General features: G+C 42.6%; 1 pseudogene; it reads right to left on the bottom strand.

Annotated features, from left to right (window-relative positions):
• Positions 1 to 1249: 1249 nt before the first annotated feature.
• On the bottom strand, positions 1250 to 5942 carry LOC110742105 (annotated as a pseudogene).
• Positions 5943 to 9189: the final 3247 nt, after the last annotated feature.

Below are 9189 nucleotides of genomic sequence, written 5' to 3' on the forward strand. Positions count from 1 at the left end.
GCGCCTAGCCCATTTCTGCTTTTTCAAAATGAGGGTTCAAAAAATATTTGTTGGAGAGACACCAGATCTTCCTTGTTTTACTTCCTTCAAGAATGAAGTAATCAACTTCTTTCTGAATCTATTTTAGACTAACATTACATTTAAAAATAAAAGATATGGGGCTATTAGACCTCTGGGAGTCACTGACCAACCAAAAATGCTAGAACAATCTACCTACAAGCCACAAAGCATTAAATTAACTGTTTAATCTAAGATTTTAAAAAAAAACTAATAGATTCATGATATGATCACCCAAAGCAATTCATTAATACTAATGTCTGATTTCCTTTGACATTATAAAAAGTAAGGAAATAAAGCTCTTATTTACAAGTTTATTTGCTGCAAAGGCACTTAGGAATTTATTTTAAAAAGAAAAGTTGCACTTCTTTCTGAGCCATCAACCCATACCGCAAAAGGCGTGCAGAACTCAGTTTGCTAATAAAAAGAGAATTCTATGACCATGCATGTGGTCAATGAAATGGTCTCTCTATAATATATGTATATATAATGGTGTATTTCACAGTGAAATGGAAAATAAAACAGTGTGATAGGGCTAAGCTTTAGCTAAACTAATTTAAGAAGATTTATAATATTTTTATTGCCCTAAATATGTTCAGAGAAATTACCTGAAATCGTTTCAGGGGAAACTGTTATTCTGTTAGATGCCTTGAATTCTTGAATATTATTGTGCAGATGCGCTAAAAATTCTATTTTAGCTCTTCCTGCATCTTCTTTCACCTTTACTTTAACCATTGGAATACAATACAACCAATCAAGATATGTTAATTGATTACCTACTATGGGGAAGGCACTTATCATATATGTGGGCTAGTCAACAAAAGCTTCCTGCAAGAGGTGGGGTTTGAAACAGACCCTGAAGAACAGACAGAATATAGATACATTTGGGAGAGGAAGCTACATAACACAGTAATGGACTTCTCCAATCTTTCTAGCAATAAATTATTTTTGAATCACGGATCACATTTTTTGTCAATTTAAAATGGAAGTAATAAATGGAAGTAATTGGTTTGGTTACTGAATTTTTAAAAACCTACTTTTAAAAAGACTTTAATCATACTTAGAATTTTTCGAAGTGTGGTCTTTCTACCCTGAAATAACTTTAGTCTAAGTATTGTACTCAGATATGGTTTTTCTTTTTTTTTTTTTTTTTTTTTTTTTTTTTTTTTTTTTTTTTTTGAGACTGAGTCTGGCTCTGTCGCCCAGGCTGGAGTGCAGTGGCCGGATCTCAGCTCACTGCAAGCTCCGCCTCCCGGGTTTACGCCATTCTTCTACCTGGGCTCAGATAAGTAAAGTAAAAAACTGGCAGTTACTTTTTATAGCACCTATTTTTCAAGTCATAGTTATCAAATTACTTTTCCTGACTCTACTGTGAAAAAGAAATACATGGCAAATGGGATCAGACAACACTTGAAACCTTCCGGATATGTGATAAATAATTTTTAACACAAACTCAGGATGTTATTGTCTTCTTAATAAAACAAAAGATGACACTTAGAACTGGATCACTTGGACCTTTCTCTTCTTATCTCTTCCCAGTTCAAAATGCTTGCATCTTTTAATAGCAGCATTCTCTTAGATCTGCAGTTGGACTGAGTGCACTCAAGCCTTAGCGCAATCTTCTTTGTAGTTATAGCTTTTTTCTGAAAAATCGGCTTAGTCTGCCCACCATATTCACTGTGCTTCCTATCATAATGCTGCTTTCCCTGGGCATACAGAGAATCTTTACCCTTCTTGTACTGTGTCATTTTGTGGAGTTGGTGCTAGCCACACTTCTTAAATAAAGTCTTGGGTGTTTTAGGAACTTTCACCATGTTTGCGGGAACACTATCAGCACAGAAAGAGAGAAATGATTTTTAATGATCCTTCTCAACTCAGTCTTAGACCTTCAGAGCTTCTATTTTACTGCTTGAATTTCAAGTAGACAGCATTATATAAATGACCAAATATGAATGGCCTTTGTTGTGGTGTTACATGTAGTAGAAACCTGTGGGTCCAACTCACAGTAATAACATCTGCCTGTCCAATCATCTCTACATACAATTGCATTATTTCCCTGACTTCATTTCTGTCTTTGTATTATCTCTGTAACTCCCCCGAGCTTCACTCAGCTTCTTGTCCCCCAGTCTCTCAGCATTAACAGTACTTTCTCATTTGCTCTACTTCTTTATTGGTAGGTGAATCTCTAAATGAAATGCTGCACATCTATCACATTGCTTTGCCAAACAGCATATCGAGGATTAATGGACATTGTCCATTAATATGCTCACATTTATATGCAAATTTATTCTGTTCAAAGACTAGTTGTTACAGTATGAAAGAAAAATTGGCCAATTTCTAAACAGAGGCAATAGTTTGTTGCTTAACAGCTTGGCCTCTGGAATAAAACCACCTGGTTTCAAGCTTTGTTTTGTTCATTCAGTTTGAACAGATTAACCTCTTTGTATGCCTCAGTTTCCCTAACTGCAAACTGAATAATAATAGTACCTTCTCATGGGGTAGTCATGAGGCTTATGTGATTATATACCTGTAAACCTCTTAGAATGTGTAGCGCATGGAAAATGTCAATAAATAGTGGCCATTGTTATCATCTTTTATATCTCTCTTCTGAAGAATAATTACTTGCTAACTGGGCAAGTCTTACTACTTTGATTACAGGAAGCTATAATTGAAGAGTATTCAGTGAATCTTGATTCCTGAGACCAAATGGGAGATATGTAAATGTAAAATACACTTGCAAAACATTTGAACACTGTGACATTTATTCACAGGCGTTTACTGGTGAGTTTAAAGAAGACATCATGTTTTATGAAAAAGTAAAGGAAACCCCAGCCAATTCATTCATTGCTATCCTTGTCTAGATATTAGTTGACATTGTCTTTGGTTTCAGTGGTGTTCAATTTTCACTATTTATTTTTACACTGAGCTCGTCCCCACGCCTTGCCATTAATGCTAATTCAACCCTGAATTTAAATACCCATATATGACTGACGGCTGTTGCACTGGACAATGCAGTTCTAAAGGCTTTCTAATGACTTTCAATACATTTATGCATAGTTCTTAATAGGTAATAATAACAGTATGTTACCCAAGGGTGTACTTGTATTTAAAGGAGACAATGACTAAGATGAAAGAGCGAAATTCTTGAATGTAGAATTTCAAGTTATATGGAAAACCACGAAGGATACTAGTTTAGGGACCAGAAGGCCTTTCTAGTGCCTCTCAAATTAGGCCATGTAAGTGATTATCTGTGCATAAGGTTAACCATAATTAACAAGAATGACTGTATCAAATGACAGCTATATGTACAATGCTGTCATAAGCAAGTATTTTAGGAAACTGCAGATGACACTGTCTTAGCCACAGCTGAGAGGAGGAATGAATAGCGAGGTTGAAGTAGAGATGCCAGGTAAAGGGAGACAAAAACAGAATTAAAATTCCATCTTATGTACATCTTATTTGAAATCCTGCTTTCACTATGTCATTTGTGCATTAAAATGTCAGAAGTGATTGGCAAAGAGTTGCTGAAGGTGAACATTAGTATTAAATCTGCTAATGACTAGCCAAATGATGATGCAACTTAACCACTTGGTTGTTTTCAATGTTATTTGTCTAGAATGGAGATGACTAGACTGTTTTGCAGCAATGTTCTCAGTATATGGAAAAGCCTTCTTAAAATGTCTTGAAGAATGGCAGTGTTGGAGAGATCCATGACTTGAGCACACATTAGGCTGGAGATTGGTGATTTGGTGATTCTTTTTGAGGTTCAACAGTACAATATGTAGATGAAATGACATAGGTAGCCTAGAATGCTAACAAATAAATAATAAATGTTGCTTAGTGCAATAATTTAAAATTTTCAAAGTGCTTATACCCATCTGTTTCACAACAATCAGGTGGGGTTATATGTGATACTGACATAAAATATCACAATAATATATTATTAACTTCAATTTATGATGAAGTTTTCCTAGTTTGCTCATGGCTACCCAACCAGCTAGAGGAACATAATTTAGCAGTTCTTCCACTAGACAATACTAAGCTGTATCAGATGCTTTACTAAAATAATCCCAGTACACGTACATCATCCTTTTGTGAGGTATTCCATTGCTATGAAAGAGAGGTGGTAAGATGTTCTTTAATAATACTGGCCAAATAGTCTGGAGTTTCAGGAGCCATTAAAACCTGGGAATTAATTATCTTTCAGCAAGCTCAGCAAACTGCAGCCTCCTTTAATCTCAGGCCTTGAACAATTTAACAAGAATACTGAGGATATTTAATGTTGGTTATTGATAATCTCCCCCCAAAATTTTGTTTTAAATTTTTGTGTTTCTCTTAGCTGGAGAGAGATGACATTTCCTTGAAGGAAATACATGGAACAGTAAAATTATTGAGGCTTGACTCAATTATGTTGGACTAATCCATTAGAATGTTAGGCTTTTTATATTTTACTTTTATTGCTCTTCCTAAGTAGCCTTGGCAGCGCAAATAAATATTTCTTATTCTCTTGCCTTAAATTAACTTTCGAGAATTCCTTGAGAAATTGAGGGGAAAAAAATCTAATGGCACCAATAAAATGTAGGATAATAATATCTTCATCATTCATAGACTTGCTATGAAGACTATATGAAATAATATTATATACATATATATATATATATAAAATATGTAATGGTCCTGGATCCACATCTGGTATCCAGAAGGTTCCCAGAAATATCAGTTCTCACCTTTCTGATGAATTCATACTGCACAAAAGCCTGTTACGTTATCTGAAAAAGTCATCACTGTCATCCATGACACCTCTAGATGGAGATAATCTCCTCAAGAAAGCATAGAAAGGGTTAATAACCCTCTCTAGATAATGCAGATAGGCAAACACAGTCATTTTTGCTAAAGCACCCCAAATCCTACCTTGACATTGCAATCAACAAGCCTTATCCACCTTCCGAATTTCAGGACTTGCGTTGGGCTTGTTGCTGTAGATGATAGACGCTATTAGGAAAGAAATCATGTTGATGAAACAAATATTTTCTTCCCTCCCCAGGAGGATCAGGAGAATTTATTTAGGGAATGAAAAATATAATTAAATATTCTATAACCTACTTCCCCAAAATGTGGACAACAGTATTTATTTCCCCGCACCTGTGGGGTGGAATGGGGGGGCATTATAGATAATTCCCAATCAGGTGCTAAGGAGATTATACTCTTCAGAAAAGACAATCTTCAGTATGATTTCAGTACTGCAAAAGAGATGCAACGATCACGGTAGATATCATTTTTTTGTGGGGCATGTCAGTTGGTCTTTGTCATTGTCTACACATATGTAGCCAACTACACAGTAACACCTTGTTTCTATTGCACTCGTATTTTGATTGTCAGAATGGCTGATGTGTACGTAAACTTCTTCATGAAAAAATTAAACTCTGGAACCCAGGTATCTTTTTCCATTACTGTGTATGTGAGGTCGCAACTGTCTGCAAACTGGGGAGCTCAGAGGTTACTCAGTGCGCAGCATTTCCTCACCACCCCCACAATCATCTTAGCTCAACCATATGTGAGTGTCCCTCGGTTAGCCTGCCTAAAATGTATGTGGTAAGGGGCATATGCACTTAGTGGTTCAGCAATCAGAGGCTTCCTTGGACGGGACTTACACTGGTAAATATTAATGAAGAAGCTGCGTGGTACTGGCAGTGATTCCAGACCAAATCCTTTAACTGCGAATGTCACTCGCTGAATTTTGAGTTGGGGAGCTCTGTCGCTTAAAATACAGGGTTCTCAAACACAATGCAAGTGTTTGTCACCTCAAGTCGCATACTACCCAGCAGGAAGCAAAAGGCAAAGGGCATGGCGCAGAAAAGAAACAGACACACAGACACGTTTAGCAATTCCGAGGTACGCTGTAAAGCCTGCTTGTCAGGTAAAACTGAGTAAAGGGACAGGAATAAGAGGCAGCGCTGGAGACTTTTTCGCAATCCTTTTCAAAATATAAAACTGTAACCAAATGACTTAAATAAGATAACAAAAATTTTTTTTTTTTAAAAGATTGGCTGGATGCCTTTATCCCCTCCTCTTAAGCTTACGTGACCATCAGCAGCGCAGTTCAAATTCAGCTAACAGCTGTTAGACCAAGACACAGATCCGCAGTGTGTATCTCCCCAGAGTTACGGATGTTCACTGAGACCCGCCGAAAAATTAGGGTCGGTTTTCAATGAGAACATAACAAAGGATCTTTGGTTCCCCCTCTGTACACACTGTCCCAAACCTTGCGCCCCCTCCCACTTGCCTGCTGTCGAATTTCTTAAAACTGTAGTCGGTCCTCCAACTCAGTTGCACCTTCCGCAGCCCGACCCTCAGCGACATTGCGTTCAGTTTCCCTCCCTTCTCTCCTCCCACTCCTCACTTCTTGAGACCCCACCCTCGCCTTCCGTTTCTGTCTCGGCTTCCCCCGCACCAGGTTCTCTAGACCCCCGCCTCCACCCAGCGCCTTCATCTCGAGCCCCCGCTCCCAATCCCCTTAGAGACTTCTATGCTCCTTCCGTGGAACCTAAGCTCCTCTCTTCTTCCAGAGACTCAGTCTCCACGCGATTTGCGCGTTCAGAGTCCCTCCCCCCAACCTCTGCCAGGGCCAGTGCGGTCCTGCAGGCTGCAGCCATCCGGGACCTGTCCCCGCTCCCCACCCCATCCCCCGCCTAAATCGTTAGGGTCTCGGCTAGCAATGCCGCCCGGGGCTCCAACTTACCACTAGCGTCCGGGAGGAAGACGAGGCAGCGGTCGCCGCGGCGGCAGCTAGACGAGAAACGGACTCGGCTGCAATCGCCCAGCGGAGCCCGCGGCAGTCGGTGCGCTGCGCTGCGCTGTGCGCCGCAACCTCGCGCCTCAGCGGAGGGAGAGGAACGGAGGGAGCTCGGCGCGATGGGAAGCGCCGGCGAGTCGACCTCCTTTGGGCGACCGTGCGCCCCCCGGCTAGGTTTGGCTCTTTTCGCTCCACTATCTTACTCTAGCTTAGTAACTGACCACCTCCAGCATCTCTGCACTAATCGCGTCTTCTTTCTTCTTCGTTGGCCCCTAACTAACTACACTACTCTAAACGGACGAAGGCCATCACACGAGCGCCACGACGATCTCGACGACTCCGACGACAACGATGTACAGAAAGAGAGAAGAGTTCATATGCAATCGGCAGGTAAGGGGTAAGGCAGGCCAATGGAGCAGCCAAGGCTAGCAATCTAGCCGCTCCAAAGGCAGTATCGGAAAGATCGGTGCGTCTGAGGAAGGAAGCGTCCTCGGCGAGCACCAGAGCGCCTACCTCGCGCGGGTGAATCTGCACCGCGCTCTTGGGCCAAACGCGGGATGAGGGGAGGAGCCAAGAGCAGCCATGGAACCGGATGGAGTGAGAGGGAAGGCTTTCTCAAGAATGTACCCTCAAAGACTCACAGCATACCCCTCCCCAAACACACCCCCCCACACACACACCCCTGTACATTTCATTTCAACAAACAGCATTCCCAATCTTGCAAATTTCATCAAGCTTTGAAACCCCCTTCAAGGGTCTCTGCTCCGACTCTTGCCCATTCTTCCAACAGCAGCAACTGAGGCACTCGCAGGGTCAAACATTTGGTGAGTGCTCAAAGGCCACAACCCTGTTATAAGGCCCACTTCCCCATCCTTGTCTCCCCATCCTTTCCCTAACCCCAAAGGAGAAAGGAAAGCTCTCAGTCTTCGAGCTCCAGGAAGGCACAGTTTAGTTCCTTTCTTGACCCCACAGGCCTCATTAGAAAGACATCTTGAGGGCAGCTCTTACGGGTTTTCAAGGGGGTGAACCTATCTCTCTGGCACAAGGCCTTGGGCCCACAGCCAGTCGGTTGCCCAGTCGTTGTGGGGGAGGGGGCTGTCAATGCAAGGTCGAGGCAGCAAGAGGTGAACCACAAAGGCTCTCTTTTGGCAACTGCTGGGATGCCGAGCTCCAACCGGTCAGGCAGAGCTCTTTTTCACAGGCTCCCAGGCGCCACCCGGCAGGTGCCTGCGGTGTTCGGGCGGCAGCGCAGAGAAGGGTGAACGGGGCCGCCTTGGCCAAGACACCTCAGAGGCACCAAAACCAAGCTGAGTAATGGAGATTATCCCACCGAGAATGGGGAAAGGAACAGATCTCTCCTAACAGGGAACGAAGGGGCGAGCGGGGGTGGTGGTCTCGGGTCGCGGCCGAGGTTTCGCGGCCTTGTGCCGAGGACTGGGGTGGGAAAAGTGGAGATTGGCTCCCCGCCAGTCGGAGGTAGCTGGACCGAAGCAAAAGATCGAGACTCTGGTTTGGCTACTTAGGACCGGACGGCAGCGCAGCGATTGTATAGAAGAGGCAACACAGAGACCGTACAGAGAGGCTTGGAGGACCGAACCCGGCAGAATGCAAAAGGGGTGGGAGCCGCCGGCTATTCTGAAGGCCGAAGTTTGCCTCAGTAGCCCCAAAAGTTAGGGAGGGAGAAGGAGGTGGGAGCAATGATAAGGGTCAGGCCCCTTCCTTATTCTGGATGCCCTAGGACCAGTCATTTCTCTCTGGGCCTCCGTTTCCAGGTTTGTGAAAGGAACTGTCCGGTCTACTCCAAAAGGGGCATTTTGGGAATTCTCTGATTCCCTCCGTCGCCACTGAATTCAGACTCTGAAATTTAATTTGGCAGTAAACATGCTGTCCACACCCAAGTTCTGTTTCGCAAAGCAAAAACCCATCGCAGTTTTCTTGAAGCATCTGTTGAATGCTACTGTATGATGCCGCACAGGTGGCTGCGACAGCGCTGCCAAGTCCACCGACTGCACAACGCTCGCATCTTTAGAAATGCTTTGGTAGAGAACAGTAATTTATAAATATGGAAGAGAAAACGTATGTCTTCTCTTTAAATAATCAAGCACTCATCTTTAAAAACTCCCGAAGTGTCCCCTTGCTCTATGAATGTGGAATGCTTAGTCTTGCCTTTTCTGGCGGGACTTGTATTTATTTTGTCGGAGGCTGAGACATTTATATTACTTCAAAAAATGTAAATATAAATCCCTGTGATATTTTTGCTAAGCCAAAATGGATCTGCCGAGCAGAGAGTGGAAGTTAGCATCCGCCAAAATCTGTTCCCGCTCCCCGGCTCCCGGGGG

The sequence above is a fragment of the Papio anubis genome, chromosome X (genome assembly GCF_008728515.1).
Source record: "Papio anubis isolate 15944 chromosome X, Panubis1.0, whole genome shotgun sequence".
Lineage (NCBI taxonomy): Eukaryota > Metazoa > Chordata > Mammalia > Primates > Cercopithecidae > Papio > Papio anubis.